The sequence below is a fragment of the Dipodomys ordii genome, unplaced genomic scaffold, assembly GCF_000151885.1.
Source record: "Dipodomys ordii isolate 6190 unplaced genomic scaffold, Dord_2.0 Scaffold3, whole genome shotgun sequence".
Classification (NCBI taxonomy): Eukaryota; Metazoa; Chordata; class Mammalia; order Rodentia; family Heteromyidae; genus Dipodomys; species Dipodomys ordii.
The window spans coordinates 29,989,741-30,012,228 of NW_012267219.1; the positions used below are offsets into that span (position 1 = coordinate 29,989,741).

General features: G+C 43.6%; 1 protein-coding gene across 1 annotated transcript in view; it reads left to right on the forward strand.

Annotated features, from left to right (window-relative positions):
- Positions 1 to 2,184, forward strand: part of Nedd1 (neural precursor cell expressed, developmentally down-regulated 1) — a 55,997-nt gene extending 53,813 nt beyond the window's left edge. Inside the window, exons 18-19 of the transcript XR_001175309.1 lie at positions 1,818 to 1,979; positions 2,061 to 2,184. The gene's annotated coding sequence lies outside the window, so the exon portion shown is untranslated. The remainder of the gene's footprint in view (positions 1 to 1,817; positions 1,980 to 2,060) is intronic.
- The last annotated feature ends 20,304 nt before the right edge of the window (positions 2,185 to 22,488 follow it).

Here is a 22,488-nt window from a genome sequence, read left to right on the forward strand (position 1 = left end):
CTAGCTATCACTCCCCCTCATTTTTTTTTTTTGACCCAAGGGATGCTAGTCCACGTTATAAACTTAGAAGGTGGAGCGCATTCCTGAACTGAGGGAGAATGAATCCAATTTTAAATCCCAAACCAGATTCCTGTTTTAGTTGCTATTCTTCCACTCAAAAACAAAACCCACTTTTTTTTTTCACTGTCTCTAAAACAAAGTTTCAAATCTATGGATAGCTGTGTTTATCACCCACCCCTGTCTGTGGTCATGAATATCACAAATTCTTTAAATTTCCCAAACATGAGATAAATGTCAGATCAGTCTATAAATTGACTTTATGAAGCATTTCTGAGCTGAGCCTTCTGACATTCACACCAATGTTTCCATAGTAACTAATGTGTTCAGAAGAGGAAGAGCAGGGGGAGATGGAAACAAAGGAGGCAATCCAAATAGGAGAGACGCGGAAGGAAGGGACAGTGGAAGGCTCTGTAAACTTTCAGACACTGCTCCTTGCAGGAAGCAGACATTCTCACTCATTTCGCTGTCTTCTGCTGCTGCCTGGCTGTCTGACCAAGAGGTTCTCATGGAGACACCCCTAAAACATGGCAAGTGAGCACCCAGTTTCACTTGGGCAGACTCATTAATCCCAATTTGAATGATTCCCTCCTCCTCTCATTTTAATCCTGATTTTTCCCCTCTGTTTGCAGATGCCATGGTTACCATGGCAACAGCAAAGTCATTTGTGCCTGTCACTGAACTGTCAAAAAAAAAATGCAGTATCAAGTCAATTTAGAGAACAGTTGGAAAGGAGGGTAGAGGAACAGAGGGGCTTGTGATCATGTTCACAGATGTTTGCAAACATTGAAGGAACCATTGCAAGAGTACTGTTAAAGAACAGGATCTGTTTTCAAATCTTACAAAACATGTTCTATCCATGACCTGTAGCAGCTGGTACAATCATACTTAGAGTTCAACAACACTTCGTTAAGAATGCGTTTAATCTCGTAAGGTAGGTGAGGGAAGTTGCTGGAGATGAGTTTTGTTTTGGTTTTTTGTTTTCCTCAATCATTTTGGGAAGGGGGAGAGACTCACAGCTATCTGACTGGGAAATAGGGACTCTGCAAAATAGTTAGGGCCTGAAATGTCTGTATCCTAAGCCCTGAAACCAGCGACTAGGTTTTCTCCCTGGCAAAAGGGACTTTGCAGATTAAGTCAGGGATCTTGAGCTAACAAACAGTGTCCCAGGTCATTCAGGTGGGCCTAATGTAAGCTGGAGGGTCTGAGTAGAAGGTAGGAAGTCAGGAAGCTGGCGTGATGTGGGACTGTGAGCTGAGTGCCACCGCAAAGCACTAGAAAAGGCCAAGAAATGGATTCCTCTGCAGAGCTAGCGAAGAAGTGTGTTCCTGCTTAGGCCTTGATTCCAGCCCAGCGAAACCGGTTTAGACTTCGACCCTCTGCAGCTGAGGATGACAGACTTTTGTGTCTCATAGCCAGGACGTGTGGTGCTGTCCTAGAAGCAGGACTTAACACCAGTGCTGCTGCTCACTGTGCTCCCGTTAGGTCCTCTAAGCGATCCAATTTGATCTTTCCTTGGTATCGTTGAAAGAGGGGCCTTGCGGACAGATTTTCCATGTGCTAGTTGAGGTACCTTAGATCTGCTCATCAGGAGGAGGGTCCTGCATCGGGCAAGAGTTATGGAGGTGAGCAGCACCCTGTCTTGGCTAGGATGCTGGGGGAGACCTCACATTCACAGACTTGTGTTGTACTTAGAGCCTTTCTCTCTGTGAATGTCAAAGTGCTCACAGGCTGCTTGACCTTGTCTTTCCAACTCCAAGCTGCGTGTCTGGAGCACACACTGGGGAGTTCGTGGGAATCTGTAAACCTACATCCACGTGCCACTCAGTAGATGCCACCAAGAAGCAGCAACTCCTCCCCTAAGCATACTGAGTGGGCTTGATTTCTCCCCGCTGTCTTCCCCTTTGCATGCAGGTGCTGTGGTAAGTATGGCACATGAACATCTCTCAGTGCTTCTGGAGACCATGGGGGAAAATCTTACTATTTTTTTGTTTGTTTTACAGAAGCAGAAGTGGACATTCAGTACTAGGTCTTAATAAAGGGTCATGAAATAAGCATGGCAGGGGCAGGCCCTGGCCCCAGGTGTGCCCTCCTGATACTTCAACTGATGTCCTTTGCTACCATGTCAGAGACCCCCTCCTCCACTGCACTCACTAAAAACACCCTCATTCTTTGAATTCCATTGATGGCCTTTGCTTGCATTCACCCCGAGATGAGGAGGGGTGATGGAGAGATGGCGTCAGCGGTAGTGCCCTGGAAAGTGACCGGTTCATGGAGGGAGAGTGCTTACGAATGGGATTAGTGCCCTGCTAAGAAGAGCTGTAAGAGAGATGAACTTTTCTTCCATCAGGTGGGGATAAGGTGACCCTCTGCCCTCAACAGGAGCCCAAACAGCTCCCACCTACCTTCAGAACTGTGAGAGACACTTTTGCTCCTGTCATCCAGTTCTGGTATTGGTTATAGCAGTCCAAACTGACGAAGACAGCTCAACCTTTCCCTGGTGGATCCAGTGGGGTATCATTTTCAAGACTTAAATACTTTGAATTGACCAACATCTGGAAACATCTGGGCAGGCCCGACCTAATCCAGATGAGTTTTGAAAGAGAGGGTGGAAGTATGAGAGGATCTATGGAAGGCACCACTTAGTGGACCAGAGAGTGTCCCCTGGATACCGAGAGTGACTCTTGGTCAACAGCTAGCAAGACAACAGGACCTTGGTCAGACAACCATGAGATTGAATTCTTGCCAGGTACTGGTGGCTCACGCCTGTCATCCTAGCTAATCAGGGAACTGAAGTCTGAGGATCATGGTTCAAAACCAGCCCAGGCAGAAAAGTCCATTAGAGTACTCTAAAGAGGTGCTGTGGCTCAAGTGGTAGAGCACCAGCTAGCCTAGAGCCAAAGAAGCTCAGTGACAGTGCCCAGAGCAGCAAACAAAACAACAACAACAACAAAGAATTCCTCTAGTAGCCCGAGGGTTCTGGAAAGGGCAAAGGCATCTTTCCAGATGCAGATGCGGCCAGAGAACACGTTTACCACAGCTCTGTGAGGCCCTGGGCAGAGGTCCGCGTCAGGACACCTGATCCACAAACTCGAAACCAAAAAAGCGTGCTGCTTTAAGATGCTAAATCTGTTAGTAACTTGCTTCATAGGAAGGCAGACTAATCTTTCTAAAATTCATCTGAAAGACAAAGAAATCCAGCCTGAGCTGGGTGAGGAAAGGAAACACTATTGCTCTATAGATGCTGTATACATGCTGTCAGAAGCGTTAAGACCTTAAGGTAACTACAGAGAAAATTGAGAAGTACATTTCCATCTGTTTCTATAGACAGTTGTGTTACATGGTCATTTCTGTTCGGCTCCTTTGAGAGAGAACTCTTGAGAGAGAAGTTTTAAGGGCTATGAAGCCAGTGGGAACCCCCTAACATATCCCTAGAAATGGGGGGGGGTTAGGGAACACTACCTTCATTGGAAAGTTGTTTTTGTTGTTGGATTGTTTTTTTGTCTTTCCATTTATTAGACTTGAACTCAGGGTCTGGGCTATGTTCACACCTTAGCTTTTTTTCCCCTCAAGGTTGAAGTTCCACCACTTAAACCCCAGATCCATGTGTTCATTATCAGTGGCTAACTGACAATAAGAGTCTCACAGACTTTCCTGCCCAGTCTGGCTTTGAGCTGCCTGATCCCCAGATCGCAGCTTTCTGGGTAGCTGAGATTACAGGAATGAGTCACTGGAAGCTTTAAACGAGGAAGGCCTGGATTGAAGGGAGACCCCTGAGCAGGCCCTCTTTTAGCTGACTGAGATGCTCCATTTGTATTCATTCAGTCCTCACGCTTGCAAGGCCCTTCCCGGGAGGAAAGTTACCTGCAGGGTTCACCCAAGGCAGGCAAACAACCCTGGTGGTGTTCGCCTCCCTGGTGGCGGAGTTGCTTCTCTTGCTTCCCTTCCCCTCTCCCCTGGGCCCAGAGTTAGGCGGTCCTTGAATCTCATCCTTCATTCATCTCACTCCTATTTAGCTATCAATACGAAGAAAGCTGGGCGGGCTCTGGGGACCCGGGGCAGGAAGCAACGCCTGGTTAATAGAGTTCATGTCCACATGGACACTCAGTTACAAAGCACAGGCGTGAAGGAATGAAGAAAGCCACGGATGGAACCACTGTGCCTCCCGCATTAGTATCAGAGGCGCCCTAGGCTCAGGAAGGCGACTCGGCCCCTCTGGCTGCAGCCCAGACCCCCTGCCCATCAGACCACGCACCCATCCCAGGCCTTGGGATTCCTTAAAGAACTCAAGGCCCAGGCCTGCAGGGTTACAGGTGGCGAGTCTGGCCGTGGGCGCCCTCTGTCGGCGCTGTGGCGGAGGTGCAGCGGTCCAGGAGCGGACGCGCAGGTGGGGCACAGGTTAGCCCAGGGGCGCCGGGCCCTGGAGCAGAAACAGAGGGCGGCTGTTCTGTTCGCAGACCTCCGCCCTGCCCACTCGGTCTTCGTGTTCGCTTTGACACCTGGGGGGAACCCAGCAAGTACCATGGATGGGACCTGTGAGTTTCAGGGTGCCTGAGATTTCTGGTCTCTGGGAGATCTCTGGGCCTCTCCGGGGAGCCCCAGGGAGGAGAGGACCCCGAGGCCCGTAGGAGCTCGCCAGGGCGACCCAGGTCCACGCGGGGGGAGGGGGGCGGAGTTGCCTTGGGGGTAGACCTTGGGAAGCTAAGATCTGCTTCTTGCTGAGCCGCCTCTGTTCAAGTCTCTCCTGGCCACAGACTGCAGGTTAGCCACCAGGGAGACCAGATTTCACAACCTTGGACACCCAGACTTCTCCCTCACTCCCGCCTACCCGGTGCAGCAGATGACCGGGTGCCTTTACTATCTGACTTGGCTGCAGAAAGACACCGAACGACCCGCACCTGCACCCGCACACACAGCCGGCATTCATCCTTCCTTCGTTTCCCTTTGCCTGCACGCGCGCGCACACGCGCAGGTACTAGGGCTTGAACTCAGGACCTGGGAGCTGTCCCTGAGATTTTGTTTCCCCCCCCCCCTCATGGCTTTGAGGCCCAGCTTCACTTGGGGCTTTTTGATAGGAATGTTCTAGGATGACAGGCATAGAAGCCCTGGCGCCCAGTTTGCTTGGATGGGTTTGAACAGACCACTCTGGGGATTGATCAGCCTCCCGCAATCACCCTCATGTTTCCTCTTCTATTACGCATCACACACACACACACACACACACACACACACACACACACACACACATGTTTCCTCTTCTATTACGCATCACACACACACACACACACACACACACACTCATGTTTCCTCTTCTATTACGCATCACACACACACACACACACCTGTATCAATTTTTCTTTCTAAAATCTCAACAAAGGCTTAATTTGTTATTTTAACGATGTATTCCCTTGCCCTGGGTGGGGGGTGGAAATTTAGCTCTGTGTATTTGGAATCAAATATCCAAAGACAGACTGCAAAGGAAAGAGGCCACACTGGGCAGGTGCTCTGGAAAGCTGGGGCCGAGCCTTTGCTGGCCTGGCGTCCTCTGGGCGTCTGGACGGGTGGGGCTGTGTAATTTGTTTGGAGCCACAGTTAGATCCCCGCGAGTGTAAGCCAGGTACTGAATGCCAGCTTTGAATCCCACCTACCCAAATGTTTGCATCTATTTGAAAACCAGATGGAAATTCGAAACTAGTATTCATTGAAAACTGGTTTGGCACAAAGAAGGGAAGGTGAATGAAACCGCAGGAGCCTTGTTTGCATTTCCTAGTGCGCGCTCCTTTCTTTGGGAAAGTCATTGTTCCCGGTTTGGGAAACACTTTGTGTCATTTCCCAAATCGACCTCCAGAGGGCATCGATGTCTCAATCTTTTCGTTGCTTTTTTTCTTTTTTCTTTTTCAAGTTCCTTCAGTTTTGCCCTAGCTCCTGACTATTTCCTGGCACCCAAACTCCCAAACTTGAAATATTTTTTTTTACCCAATATATTTTGATGTTTTTCTTTGTTTTGTTTACTATTTATAACTTGATGACTTTTTAAATTACAAAAAAGCTAACCTCAACATGGTTCATTTAGAAATCTTTCTAGTTTTTTTTTTTTTTTTTTTTTTTGTCGGTCGTGGGACTTGAACTCTGGGCCTGGGCGCTGTCCTTCAGCTCAGCTGAAGGCGAGCGCTCTACCACTTGAGCTACAGCGCCACTTCCGGTTTTCTGGTGGTTTATTGGAGATAGGAGTCTCACGGTCTCTCCTGCCTGGGCTGGCTTTGAACCGCGATCCTCAGAGCTCAGCCTCCTGAGTAGCTAGGATTACAGGCGTGAGCCACCAGCGCCCGGCAATCTTTCTAGTTTTTAAGTCACAACTCCAAACATAGCCAAGCAGCATCCTTGAAATTTATTTAAATGTTTATTTTTGTTTTTTAAAAAGGAAACTCTAATTCTGAAAGTATGATCAAAACTTCATTTGCCTGACTTTGTATTCTCAAGAGAGACAATATCTGAGGTCCCAGGTCTCCCGCAACAGTGCAGTATATTCTCTTCTCCACAGAAAACCATTTGGCGATGTAATGCATAACGTTTTCTTACAGAGTGCAGAATTAGGTTCAGAATAAATGCCTTAGAAGCTGAAACTGCACAAAGCATCTGGGGGGATTTATTTTTGCAACATCAAAATTTATGGTGACTATTTTATTTTTAAAATGCTTTTATTTATCCTGCAGAGGAGGGAAAGTTGACAGGATTGTGTTCAGAAAAGAATGACGTTATTTTCTTTCTAGAATGTACATTCAACAATTCATTCTCTCCCCCTCCCCCTTTGTCTTGGCTCTCTCCACTGTGTTTAGTGTGAAATCGAATCGTGTTAGGCTAAAAATCTACAAGGAGAGAGAAATAAGGTTTCCTGCAGACAATTTACATACATTTCTTCCCTATATTTTCTTTCAAGCTTTCACTCACTGCTCACTCAGGGCTGTTTTTCTTGCTACTTATTTCTTTTCTTTTCTTTTCCTAGGTAACTTATTGCACACAAAGAAACTGGACACAAGGTGTGACAGAGACTGTAAGTATTTAAGATGGCTTAAAATGTCTATTTTACCATCTATCATCTGTCTTATCTGTCATCTATCGGTCTGTAAGTTTTTAGGTATGGGAATCTTGTTTCTGTATCAGCATGAAAACATTTGGAAACGAATACCTGATAGGTGTTGAAAGTGATTAACTTTCATGTTTGTGTCATATAAAATGGTAAAGACTGAAGCCAGTGAGATAGAATATTCTGGCGGGGATGATGCTAGGAATTGGTGGTAGCCAAATGTGAAGAATAATCACTCAGGCCAAGGTATTGTGTGGAGCAGAAATAGAATTGAACCCACTGATTTATCCCACTTCTATTTTGATTCAAAACACTAAATGCTAGCAGAGTGATTTATCGTCTGACCCAGGTCTGAGTCTTGTCTCTTCAGTGAGACAGTGGAAAATCTTTGGTGGCAAAGAACCGTGTCTGAGATACTCCATTTTCTTTTGTTCTGTCACAGTAACTAGCCTAGTGACACAAAAACAGCCTTCACAAATAGCTGCTAGTGAGTTGCTTGCCTTTGTGATTATTGACCAGTTAGAGAGTACCAGACTCTGGGAGCCAGGCCGAAGGCATTTGTGAAATCCAAGTGCTTTGCTCTTCTGTGTCACCACAAGGCCTGTGGAACACTTCTCCTCATGGAGTGAAAATGTGACCCCTGTCTGAGAGACAAATTTACAAGGAGTTTATCGTGCACATTTTGGATTTTTGGTGGCGGTAGTCTTATGTATAAGAGATTGTATCTGAGGAGAGTATTATGAAAAGGATTCAGATGAGGGTGAATTTATACAGAGTATTTGAAATGGAAGGGTCAAGACACCAAAGGCTTCAGTAGAACAAAGATGGTGAAAACAAAACCTATTCTCTGGCCTGGGTCAGGTGGTGCATGCCTGTAATCCTAGCTGCTGGGAGGCAGACATTGGGAGGATTGCAGTTCAAGCTGGCTCAGGCAAGAAGTTAATAAAACTCCTCGTCAGCAAACCAACTGGGCATGGTGGTCTGTATCTGTAAGCCCGGCTACCTAAAAGGCCTAGGGAGGAGAATCTAAGTCTGAGGACCAGCTGAGAAGGCCTTATCTAGAAAACAACCAGAAGCAAGAAAGGCTGAAGGAATGGCTTGACTGGCAGAGCGCCTGCCTGGCAAACCAAGGGCCCATGCTCAAACTCAATGTACATGAATATGAACATGTATAGACATGTATGAATATAAACATGTTTGCATTACCCTTGCCCCCATTAATATAGAGTAGTAGAGCTTCACTCATTCATCTGGAAATGTTGGCTGTAAGAGATGTTGTAACGCTGACCTTGAGCAATACACAAAAGCCTAGAGAAGCCTTCTTCCCATGGCTGAGTTGTGTGTGGCTTCTCTGGACTCTGGAGGAAGGTTGGTTTTTGTTTGTTTCTGTGTTTTGGTAGTACTGGGGTTTCAGCTCATACTTGCTAGGCTGGTGCTTTAGCATTTGAACCATGCCTTTGAGCCTTACTTTTTTGTGGTTCTCTAAAACTTTTGTTAACTTGTTTTTTTTTTATAGAGGTGGTGTACAGAGAGGCTACAGTTATAAAGTCAGGCAAACAGTCCATTTCTTCCTGGACATTGTCACTCCGTCTCCTCCTTCTCTCACCTTTTCCCTTCCATTGTGCTGGTTACTTTCAAGGTAGGATGTGGAGAACATTTCTGCCCATCCCAGCCTCCAATCGCGATCCTTCTATTCTCAGCCTCCTGAGTAGCCAGGATGACAGGTGTGAGCCTCCACCATCTGTCTTGGAGGAAGGTTTTGTTAGGTGACTTCTGATGTCACCTGCTCAGGGAAATGTTGTGGAGCTGATTTTGCTCCCATTGCACTGATCTTATTGCTATCAAAGATGACTTTGCGGAGGGAAGTGGGAGATGGTGAGGGTGACCTGGAATGGTGGCATCTTCCCTTGAGTCCGCCCTCCCCATGCGGCGTGCCCAGCGGATGACACAGGAGTTCAGAGTTCCTGTCTTGGCTGTTGAATCTAGTTTATGATGTTCATAATTCTAATCCCATTAGGAGTAAGTGCCGACAGTTAATGAGATTTGCAAGAAATCAGAACTAAATTCCTTAGTAAAATAAATGGGGCTTTGGTACAACAACAACAACAACAAAATGAATCATAGCCTCATTCTGAAAAGTCTGGATTTTTTTTCCGCCCCTACAGCCTTTGCTTGAAGTCTGGCAAAACTTCCGAGAGAACTGTGGTTTCAGATACTGGTGAAGTGTTCTCATAGGCTGGCTTAGATCAGGATTGGTTTTAAAGTTCTTTTCTCCTGCCTACCAGCAATCTCTAAAAAAAAAATGATCCTTTTATTGAAATCCAACTTCAGCCCTTCCTGCATTTCCCTTCTTTGTCACAACAGCTCCTGGTTGTCTAGTTCCACAGACCAGTGCAGCCTGTGAGCAGCAGTGTTCACTGCGCTGCAGATGGAGTGCGATGCGTTATCGACAGTCAGCGAGTGTCCCAACCCTCACCAATATGTCTTTTGCCTTCGGTCACAGAGGGTGATTTTAGTTCAATAGAGCCCCGTGCTGACTTGAGGAAATCAGACTCTGACAGCCAGGGCCCTGCTATACCCTCCAAGATGTACGGTTGTGTTTAACCTCAGGGCCTCCTGGTGGCTGGAAGGACATTCGCTCGCACAGAAATGCCTCCTGGTTGGCAGGCAGACAAGGTGCCAGGGACCCTGTGCCAAGGCACTCGGCGGGCGCCTTTTCGAAGTCGGCCTGCTTCCATGTGTGCGGGGACGCGGGCAGGTGCCTACAAGTTGGCTTCATTCTCAGAAGCTGCCTTGAGCCTGGGCTCACTCACATCCTGGGCTCTGCTCCTCAGGTGATCCTTTGAAGTCTAAAGATTCCACGTCCCAGAAAGCAACTCTAACAACATCCCAATTGCTTTTCTAGCTCACAGTTTGTGAACATGGCTTTTGCTTCCTTATTGATTTAACAGATAGCAGGTATTTTCTTTCTAAATAAGCTGGACCAGGAATGGGGTGGAGGAGGGAAGAGCCCCATTAAGACATTGTGATAATAATAATAATAATCTGGTAGGAACACAAATGTGATGAGGTTCTCAAGCCCGAGGACTGTGTAGGAATCCTCTTTTAATGTCACCTGTGTAGCATTTCTGACTTTTAAATAAAGTGGTCCAGACATAGTTCATTTAGTTTGGTCTCTCCATTGCTTGGGTTCTTCTGGTGGTCTTTGCCTGCCCCAGTGAGTGACCTGGACAATGAATCTACAATGCCAAACAATAGCCAGGAAGAATGGCTGTGACAGGAGCAAGAAACCGAAGTCTCTAGACTGTTCAGGAGTGTCAGCAGAGACAAATAACTTTCTTTCTTTCTTTGTAAGACTGCCCTTCCCGTGCAGACCTTTTCTTTATTGCTTCTGGGTGGTGTGTGTGTGTGTGTGTGTGTGTGTGTGTGTGTGTGTGTGTGTCTGTTTTCTGCTTCTAGTGTCTGATCGTGAATCGCTATTTTCACGTCTTTTTATTAATAAATAAAATGAGGTTACAGTTTCTACTTTTCTATCTCAAATTAGAAGCTTTAAAGTGACACTCTGGAAGATTTGGAGTCACTGCGATTTTAAATCTTTAGGCTTTTTGTTTTTGTATCCAGTGAATCTGATTTTTCCCCCCTTAGCCAAGGTATTTTGCCTATTCTTTGTTGCTTTATTTTTCCCGAAAGATAATTGAAAGTTGTTCTACCAGTATAGCTTAAAAAAAAATCATGTTTCTGAGTGGAAAACAACCACCTAAAATGAAAGGCAGCTAAAATCAGACTGGAATGGACTCATAAAGTGAAGCTGACATCCTGGAGAGAGAAAAGGGAGAAACGCTAATGTCCCAAGTAATCAGATTCGGCCATTTCAGTGCTAAATGACAGGATCAAGAAGAAAAATTTTGAAATTGATTTTTAAGACCGTCTCAAAAAAGAGGTCGAAATGAATATTAAGTGATTTCTTTGGGGGCTGTCAGAAATAATCATGGCAGAAGAGACAGGCCCAGGCTTGCTACTGATGGCAGGATCAGGGAATTTCCAGTTAGCACAGATTGAAGATAAATTTCTCCACTCCACTCTTTTAAGAAATGTTAATGCATAGGAGGAAAGAGGGGACCTAACAGGAGGGGGGAGGAGCTGGAGAGAGGGATGGAAAAGGTACAGCATGGCATGTCAGGGTTCTGAGTCAGGTACCTTGGCGAGCATGCAGTCGTTTGCTGTGGTGGGGATGTGGACTGGACACATGGCCCCTCACCTCTCACCAGTAGCCATCTTCGTTTGTCAGTTGGTTGGTTGGAGTGGGCTTCAAGCTGGCTGTTGACCAAGCCCATACGGCAGGAGGATTGGATTTGTGTCTTTGGTCTCATTAGCACCATGTTGGAACCAACCGAGTTAGCTGACTAATTAATACAGCGATGCATTGGTGTCCTCTGCAATTTGGAATCAGTTTCCCTGATTCCAATGTCAATTACTGCAAGTCCATCAATACGAAGAATTGGAAGAAGAAGAAAAAAATAATAATCTGGCGGGATTTGAAATACAGATAGGGAAGCATGGGGAATCTGAGTAAAAAAGAACTAGGAAAAGAGCAGCCTCCTAACCTGGATGGTGCTTTGCTAGAGTGCCGCCGCTCTGTCTGGGAACCCAGGGCTTTGATGGATTACTTTTTCCACAGTCTGTCTCCCAACTCTTCTTCCACTCCTTTTTTATTTTATTTTTTTAATTCTTGTTTCCTGAATACTGGGCTTCAGACTTCTTGTGGAAATGGATGATTCTCCAATCTTTTAAAAAAGAATTTATTGGTTTTTAAAAAAAATATTATCCTTAAGTAGTTGTACAAAGGACTCTTGGGCCATTTACACACAGTAACCCAGCTCCCTGGTGATCACCTGTCTACCTTGTTCTCCTCTTGCAGGATTGTATGTCAGCTTTCCTGGCCTTCCCTAAACCAGGGAGGTGGCAGTTTTATGATTCAGTCTAAGCTTCTCAAGACATTTTGTCTTGAGAGTGGGGGCTTTATTGGCATCTCAAAAGTGGAAGTAGGAGGTGCTGCTAAATACTTTGCAGTACACTGGATAGTTCCCCCCCCGCCCCCAACATACACGCACACCTACAATCTAGTTCAAGATGCCAGACAGTTGTACTGAGATGGAGCCAAATGGGCCTTCCTTCCTTCCTTCCTTCCTTCCTTCCTTCCTTCCTTCCTTCCCTCCCTCCTTCCCTCTGTAGGTTGTAGGCTTGAACTCAGGGCCTGGGTGCTATCATGGGTTCTTTTGCTCAAGGCAAGTGCTCTACCACTTTGAGCCACAGCTCCACTGTGGTTAATTGGAGATGAGAGTCTTATCTCTAATTCCTGCCTGGGCTGCCTTTGAACCCTGATCTTTAGATCTCAGCCTTCTGAGTTAGTTAGGATCACAGGCATGAGCCACCAGCACCCAGCCCAAGTGGGACTTCTATTCTGAGACTGAAACTTCAGTGATATGATGTTAACCACACAATTAACACCTGACTGGAACGCAGCCCTTCCAGTAGCAATGCCTATTTACAATGCCGAGTTGTTCCTGCTAACTTGACCTCCAACTTATTATTTTCTCTGCCTGATTCTCCAGCTCTGGGTTTTTGTTTTGTTTTAAATTTTGCTTGCAAAGAACTCTACGTTGATGTGGAGTAACTGGCAGTGGGGGCACATAGATGTATCAAACGGTGTCTTATAAACAGAGGGTGTGTTTCAAGTCCTGGCTGTGGTTACTCAGAAGCGGGCTGCTGGTAAAGCAAGCAGAAGCTGCACCATACATTCTGGGGAATCTTGTCCTGAGCCCTATGGACTCTAGCCAGGCCACCACTGCATAAGAGAATCCAGAGACTGACAGCTGTCTGTGTTCTCTCTCCAAAGCAGAGAAATAACAAGTTCTTTAGGAGACACCACTAGCAGTGGGGTCAATGGTTGCCCTGAAGTGTGGGATTGAGAAAGGAAAAAAAAAAATCCTCAAAGTGACCTACCATCTTGGAAATCATATCTGCCTTTTTGACCTCTTTGGATGGTTGTATATAAATGTCTAAGGCAAGGGCTGCAGATAAATAATGTATTGTCTTTGGGAAAAAAACACCACCAAAACGTTCTTCTCATTTCAGGAAAAAAAAACACCACCAAAACGTTCTTCTCATTTCATGCTTCATTTTAAACTAATGACAGCATGGAGGGTAGCACTTACAGGCAGAGAAGTTTTCTTTACAGATTTTTAAACTCAGGGCTGATGCTGAGCTTGGTGCTCTACTCCATTAAATTGGAAAAACTTGTCTCAAATGAAAATGATCCAGTGAACAGACGTGTTTGATTTCAGAGGCTGGAGTAGGGGCAGTGGGTGGGTTGCTTGAGTCTGTTGAGTTACTGGCAAACTTGGGTACTGGCCTCAAAAGAATAAAATTTTAAAAAAATCTGTGGACACACAAATAGACGTTTTGTGTCTGAAATCTCATGGGGTTCCTTGTACTTCTCAAAGAGGGTGTGTGTGTGTGTGTGTGTGTGTGTGTGTGTGTGTGTGTGTGTGTGTGTGTGTGTGTGTGTGTGTGTGTGTGTGTGTGTGTGTGGTTTTTATGATGCCTGCAAAATGCCATGATATTTTATTTTGTCTTCAGTAAATTGCTCTGGAAGCGTAAACAAATTAAATATCCTGTTTTGTTTTGTGTTTCTGAGAGTCACTAGAAGAAGCGTGAGTCTCCACAGACTGGTGTTTAGTGGTGGTGGTGGTGGGGTAGTGTGTGAGGTATGTGTGTATGGGAGGAATATCTGCAAATTTGCTGTTGTTTTGAATCACGTTTTGGAAATAGTTATGACTGTATTACATGAGCAGGTTCTGGGCCACTGGGGGTGACTCTGAATTGAAACAAGAAGAAAAAAAAGGAAAATTTTTGGAGGTGTGTTCGTGTGCACGTGCATGTATGTTTATGCCGTGAGAAATCAGTTGGATTGCTTTTTATAGTTTAGGCATCCATTTTCTAATGTAGTGCCTTAGTGACACTCAATTGAAAAGCATTGTTGAAGCTATTTGAAACAAATTAGAAATTAGTCTTAATGAAAATAATAATTAATGATCATGAAATGAAGGCAAAGTAGCAGAAATTTGCTACAAATGCTTAGCCTGCTCGTCTCTGGACACAAATAGGGCTCTATTTTTTTTGTGAGTTCTCGATTAAAAAAAAAAAGATTTTCTTCATTTCCAGCATTTGTAAAATGGACCCCTCCTCGCCCCCCATGCCACTCCCAAGGTAGTTTTTTCTTTTCTTTCTTTCTCTCTTTCTCTCTCTCTTTCTTTCCTTTCTTTTTCTTTCTTTCTTTCTTTTCTTTTTTTGAGATACAATACTGCTTCCCTTAGCTGCCTTCCAGATCTGAGGAATAGAACAATCTGGAAGGGCACAGGTGGCCTTGTGTGCCTGGGTGGTGAGTGGTTAATTTTAGTGCCTCCTGCCTGCCTTTAGCTGGGTCTTCCTGACCATAGGCACTGTCTGGTTTGGTTATTTCTCATGGAAACATCTCTCAACGTCTCCCTCCCCTCCAGCTTGAACTCTCAGTTGAAATATTACATTTAAAGGCCAAACAGAACCCACATGAATGGCTGATCGAAGCACCTTTCAAATGTCACTTTTAAGAAAACCTGTGAAGTGAAGCCTTTGGGTCCTTCAGGGAGAGACAGAAATGAACTGTCACCCTAGCCTTGTCTCCCTCCCTTAGCTATCAATTCTCTCCCTCTCCTGCTTGCTTTCTCTGATTTCTGCCCCCCTTCCCTCCTTCCCTCTGTCTGCCCCCACTTCTCTGTCCTCCCCCCTCTACTCCCCACCTTGTCCTCCCACATACAACTGAGCCTTATGAAATCTGGTTTGGGTGTATGCCCTGGAGGCTGAACTATGCAAGAGGTGTCATCCGTGGAGGTGTTTCTTTTCAGAATGTCATTGTTTAACTTCAGGGTCCTGTTATTCTTGTGTGAATGAAATGTCAGAAATGAATTTCACTGTGTAATTTCCCCGGCATTGACAGGCCTTTGCCATCTGTCATTGGATCATAGTTTTACCTTTGGTTTCCTGCCATGTTTAGGGTTTTGACCTGTCCCTTTTGAGTCCTGGTAATTTTACTTCTCAGTACAGCCACCGTCGGAGGGGTCTGTGCCAGGAGGGACTCTTGTAACATTAAGGAAAGGAGTGATTTCTTTCCCAGGCTTTGCTTATTATTATTTTTAAGACTTCAAGTGTCATGCATCTTGTCACTTAAATAGCGTTAGCTTGTAATTCATCCTACGTGTATCTATTTTTGTTCTCAGTGTGTGCCGATGAGAAGGAGGTCATACAACACAAAAGTATCAGGCTTTGCTTTTTTGAAATGAAGGACAAAGTTCTGTCTGTTGAAAGATACAGTTGAGTGGAAAAGAATTGCTATAGGAAGAGAAACAAATTGCAATGGTTTTTTTTTCTTTTCAAAGAAAGCATCCCAAGTTTAATTGGAAAGAGGGAAAACTGAAGTTTTTTCATTCCCTACATAGTAAAGATTTTGAGGGGAGACAAAAACCCCTCCTGCTCTGAACTCAGAAGACGGATTTATATAAAATACAAGCAGATTGTCTTTGAACAGAATCTTAAAGCTTAGCTGTCAGAGTTGACAAGTTCCTGAATTCCATTTTCAAACTAAAAACTTAGAAAACTGGGGAAGACACTGTGTCTCCTCAGTAGCTTATCAAAAGAGGAGAGGTGGCAGGCTCCGTTGCTGTCTCTGGCCAGCTAGGTAGAAGGAGGTGGATGTGTCTTGTCAGGTTACCTCTGAGCCTCTGGTCCACGATGCCTTTCTGAGATGTGTGATGATATGAAAGGCGCCGGCAGGCAGCTCGTGCTTGCTGAGCTGGGAGACCGTGACAGGTTGCCTGGCTCTTCTCTGTAAGAACTCTGAGAGCTTTAAGAACCAGTGATCCTTGCCCAAGATCAAGGATCTTCATGCTTGGCAGAGAAAGGATTAAGATGCATACACATTAGCACACAAGTTATTTTACAAGTTGACCTACGTAGAATTCAGCCATCACCAGAATGCTTATCTTTCTCTGGGGAGAAAAAAAAATCACCTAATGATGGCTCCTAAGTTCTCCAGTCTCCCCTCTCTCTATAGATAGTAACTGATTGTTCTGAAAAAGAAGACATGATGTGAATAAGTCCGATATTAATATTGATCTAAGCAAATATTAGGTAGTTGCTATGTGCCTTATACTCCCTTAGAACCCCCTACTCCATAGCAACCCCATGAAGTGTTGGTAATATCACCACCATGGTGCAGACAGGAAAAAGGCTTAGAGAATTTATTCAGGACTTCCCAACTAGTAAGCAGAAAGAGCCAGGGCTCCTTACCCTGTGCTCCTCACATTACATGCAAAAATCTCCTCCAAAAGTAATGACAATGGTGAGCTCAGTGGTAGAATTTCTTCCTGCAGACTTTTTCAAAAGTAAATAAATATCATGACCTTTTGAATACTCTTCAGGTTGTGTGATTCTATTAAGTCTTAAAGTTTCACAGCCTTTTATTTTTATATCTATTTGGACTTTGAAAAATTCAGGTTTATTTGCTTCTGTATTTCATTTTTATCTGTGTAACTGTTCTAAAAGCTTTTTAAATTGGAATCTTATTATCTGGAACTCTCAATTAGTCAGATTCAATCCCCTATATTCTACTTTAAGAAGAAGAAAGCTCCCCCCCCCCCACACGCATGCACACATAAAACAAGCTCATATCGGTATTTCTTTTAAAGGTTAACTCTAGCCTATGGTCCTACACTTTTTAGTTAGGTGTTAAAATATGAATACATCTCTTTGTCCTTTCTTAGGATACTTAATCAACTGCAAAGTCCTCTAAAAATGTTAAGATCGTTGTATCAGATGAGTTCATGGCTGATAGAATTCTGTGTCTTAGGATCTCAATACAATGACTTCTCTTGCCCACTTCATAGTCTAGTGGGGGTCTGGGTGGTTGCTGCTGAGTGCCATACACTCAACCAGGTATGTGAACTCTGTCTGGCCCCTAGCTTTGTTAGTCTTCTAGAATCCCATAGTTCCCTAAGCTGATTAGCAAATAAGGGAAGGTAACCAATGGGAAGATTCTCTGGGAAGGTTTTTGGGCCAGACTTGAATATATCTAGCTCTTCTGTCTGCAGTCCAGTACCATGAACTCACCTACGAGGCAGGCAGAGAAGAAAGGAAAGGAAATAGAGTTGGGTATCTACCCATTTAGCTTTACTCTGTCACTACATTATCGCTATAATTCTTCCGAGATTTTTTTTAAGGCCCTTCCAATATTATGAACCCATTAAGAAACATGAGGGCATTTACACTGGTGTTTTTCAAAAGTTTAAGAAATAATCTTTAAAGACTCTCTGAAACTTCACCTTGTCTCTCACAGACTCAGAATGGGGATGGAGATGGAATAGCAGCAGGCCAAGAAGCTTCAATTCTTAGAAGCTCTCCATGGTTCGGATTTGCCCAGCCCAGAAGCAGTTTGCAGTTCAGGAGTTCCCTGAACAGTGTTCTTGCCGGCTAGGAATTTGGGTTAACTCATTTTAGGAAGATTCTTAGCAAAAACAAAAAAGAACAATAAAAAAAAAACAAAACTAGGAAGAAATAAAATGACCCTTAGTTCTTTAGTAAAATAGGCCAACCCATCTCTGTTATATGAAACATAATTAATGCAGGTTTTGAATATATACTGTGCCTCAGTATTTGGAAAGTTCATAGGCTTTTTAAAATAGCTAAAATGATGTATTCCAGTGAAATAGTCCCCATAGGAGAATAGCCATCTTGGTACTGCAGACATTGACTGCTTACATTTTATTTTAAATGTTAAAAGAAACAAATCTCATTGTCTTGAGTCAACCTTTTGCATCTCTTCACAATCATATGTGTAGATCGCTAATAACTCCAGTGGAAGCAAAGACAACTTTGATACTTAAGACATAGTTTGGTCAACCGTTATTAAGTTTAAATAACCAAATTGTATCGTTTTCATATTTGGTCTTCATGAGTATGGCATTACCACTTTTCTTTTTCATTTTTTTTCCCTCTACAACTCTGTTTGATTTGATCTACATGTTCTTGACCCAAATATTTTTCTTCTATGTAGATTAGTGTGTGGTTTTTGAGGGTGAGAAGCAACCCCAATAAAAGTTGCAGGGGTGACATTGGTCTCATCAGCTTTGCAGATCTCTTCTGCGGCGAGCAGCTGGAGTTAGAGTGTTTGAGCACAAGGTGCTATTTCAGGTTTACCGGTTGGATTTATGAAAGGAAGCAGAAATTTATCACCCTTCTTGGTTATTCCAAAAGCATCATTTTTTTCAGCCTCTTAGAAGTTTGTGAACATTTCTGATAAAATGTGCAGCTTTCTGAACCTTCATATCACAAATTTGTGTAAGATCTTAAATTATATATTGCTGTGATCCAAGCAAGGGATGATAAACTCCTGGTGGCTGCTCTTCTTTACTGTGGGTAGCAAGCAAGCCGTTCTGTGAAGAGCTTTAATCATTGCCTCTCTGAAGCCTTCGGTGCTCTACCTTGTAATGTCTTCTTCCTTACTCTTCAAGCATGCTCTGAATCTTACTTCAGCTTTGAAAATGCTGGCGAGCTATCCAACATTTAGCCTACAGTTCACCCCCAAGACTCTACCCTAATAGACATGTGTCTTACATTTCCCAACTCCATCTCTGATCTGTTCTTTAAGATTCAGTTTGAAACGCCAAAGGCCCAGAAGGCTTCCGTTCAGGTGTACTATGGCAGTTGATGCCTACGCTTATCAATTGTCATGATGCATTCTTATACGTGTGATTTTCTATTTTTAGTGTAAGATCCTAGAGATCAAAGATCTTACTTTATTCAGCTCTTATTCCTTATATTTTCACACTTGCAGTAGTGATTTAACAATAGCAGAATACATCAGTACTTGAAGATTTGATGATAAGTGAAAGCCTAACTTTTATACAATTAACTTAGAGTATGATCTCCCAAAGTAAAAAGTTGGCTTTGGGAAAAATGTATCTAGTTACATTTACCTAGATTACTTTACTGTTTTGTATGTGTGTTTGTAATAGGGCTTGAACTCAGGGCCTGGGCACCATCCCTGAGCTTTTTTGCTCACAGCTAGTGCTCTACCACTTGTGCCACAGCTCCACTTCTAGCCGTTTTGGTGTTTCATTGGAGGTAAGAGTCCTACAGACTTTCCTGCCTGGGCTGGCTTTGAACTGTGATCCTCAGAGCTCAGTCCCCTGAGTATCTAGCATTACAGGTGTGAGCTACTAGCACCTGGTTTATTGTTTTTTGTTTTTGTCAGAGACCTCACTAAGCTAATAACAGCTAATATGTTAATGTGGATGTTTGTGAGAGGAGATAGTAAACATTATATTTTATAATTGGTTTGACCACAAATCTTTTGTTTTTAAGTGAAGTATATAGATTCACTGGAGCTTAAATTCACTTTGGAAAACACTAATTTGGGGTAATACTTTACCTTTATTTCCACAGTTAAAATCATCCTCATTTCTCCCTGACTGCTGAAGAGAAGACAAAAAAATGTTTTCTAGTTTTTACTCCAAGACATAATGGTTTTGGGTGTTTTGTGTATTTTGTGTTTGTAGACTCTCAAATTTCATTAAATATATGGCTAGCTTTAGTTAAAAGAAATTCATAAATAAAGTCCAAAAAAGTTCCTGGTGATCTTCGTGAAGCTTATAATAATAAAGATGTAGAGCAGAGGTGTTCCCCTGTCAAACATCTTAGAGGGAATCTGCAAAATCCTTTGTCCCAGTAGCAATTTTCCTGAAGGTCACCCTCCACTCAGACTATTTATGTAAATCTCCATTAATACAAGCTTTATTTAATGATTTGCTGACTGTAAAGTCAATGATTGCTTTTCCCCCTCTATTATTGATTCATCTGTTCTACACCTTTCTGTGGATATACAAAGTTGAAAAAAATTGGGTCATTGCATGTTTAGATTTCTCCTTTAAATGAGGTCTGTTATTGTCAGCAGTCATTGTCAGGGATGTAATTACATGTACAGTGGCTGACAGACTTTTGTATCAAGAGGCGCTCAAAGATCTTTTAAGTTGAAGTTAAACCTATGATTTTTTATGAACTTTGGGGTGCCTAATTAAGCGATTAGCAATGAGCAGGAGTTTCCAAATGTCAAGTACATAATTATGAAATAAACAGGAGTTGGTCTTTCCAATAAATTTTTGTGTTATGCCGTAACACCTCTCACTGGGCCCTAAACAAAATGTTCTGGTGAAGGTCATGAACTGTGAATGGATTTTCATAGCTGATGGGAAGAAATGCTGTTGTATGGAACACAACTCTTGAATGTAGAGGATTATGTGAAGAAGTTTGAATGGGGTACATCTAGATGAACATTAATTTGAGCTCTCAAATTAATTTGCAGTATAAAGAAATGTGTAGAAATTAAAGTGTAGTATAAAGAAATGTCATTTGGCTCCTTTTATACCTTTATTTTGCTTTCTCCAGCTTCTGTTATTGTGGACATTCAGCACTAACATTTTACAATTCAAAAATAGTGACTTTTTTTTAAAGCTGTAAATGAAGTTAAATTTGACAGGATGGGGTAGGGAATATCAGGCTGCAAGGAAGTCAAACACTTATATTTAACTTAACATAAGACTCTCTCTTAGGGCCAGTGATAGAAAATGGACAAATTCTCAGGCTACAATATATTGTAAGGTTACTGGGGGTGAAGGAGCTTACTTTTAAGCCCACACCCCCTTTCTACCATTTGTGGTGAATCTAAACATAGTTACGATCTACAAACTCCTGTTTGTTTCAGCCAATCAGATAGTAGGACTCTATTGTATGGAGGATGTCAAACACACACACACACACACACACACGCACACACACACACACATGCACACACATACATACACATGCACACACGCACACACACATGCACACACATGTACACACGCACACACACATGCACACACATACACATGCACACACGCACACACACACATGCACACACGCACACACACGCACACACACACATGCGCACACACACACACACACGCACACACACACACCCCTACACCCCTACCCGGGAAAAGTTCTTGAGTCTCTGTCCCTAGGAAATATGAAAGATTTTTTGTGGCAAAATATATAGAAATAATTAGCAATTGTTATCATTAAAAATGTTGTCACTTATACTAGAATTTATTCTCCTGCTTAAGCTATCATAATGCATTCATGGCTTATTTTCTCTCAAATGGAGAAGTAGGTAGATGGATCTACTTAATGACTTTTATTCATATCAGTATAGTCAATGTTATTTATGCATTTCTTTCTGGGTAGGTATTTACAGTGGCATACCAGCTTGTCTATATTAGTGAAACCTAAATAATAGTGGCTGAAACAAGATGGCGGTTCACTCCTGTGTTGTGAAGAGTAAATCCACAGGCAGGCAGCTAGAAGAGCTGATGTAGTGATGTTGGCAGATATCCAGGTCCTTTCCAGCTTACTGTCTGTCTTGGCGTGTTCTGGTTCAACATGGTTGTTAGAGTCCCAGAGTCACAGCTGAATTCCTGGCAGTGGTACTGAGGATATGGAGGAGAAAGCTATAAACACTTTCCTAGACGTTAAGCTCACAGTTGTTGCTTATATTTCATTCCTTTAGATTCAGAATTCAGACCTAGGCCTGGAGGCCGGGACAGGTACCTCTGTTATTTTTAGCTGAGTTATAAAGGCCTGGTGAAATATCAGAGTTTTTATAATGAGAAAGGGAGTTGTGAGTTTGTTTAGTGCTTGTCTCGTATGTACAAAGCACCCAACACTGAACCAAAAAGAGAAGAAAAGAAGACACTTAGGGGAAGCTGGCAATCCCCACTATACATAGCTAGCAGCTGTTCTGTTATTGCAGACAAGGCAACTGGAGATTCCTGAGCAAGGACACTGGTGTTGGTTTGGGCACATGTCAAATGAGCTGCAGAGGTAGAAAGTCCTTAAAGAGGAGCTTGACATGGAGGTCATAGAGGGCGAGTTGGCTAGAGTGGCCCCTGCAGTTGAGGTGGAGCTGAGCTTGGTCCTGATGGACAGATGAACTACAGATGGTAGAACGGACTGGTGGTGTATGTCGTTCAACCAGGTGAATGGCACGTGCCTATTTCTTCAGTTGCTCAACAACTGAGCACTTGCTGTGAGCTACAGGTGGAACTGACGAGGCCCCCAGCCTCATTGGGTCTCATAGATACAGAGCTTCCATAGACCAGAGGAGTAGAGCAACATGCCTTTGGGATAGACAGTGAGAGGACCTGGCGGGGGGGGGG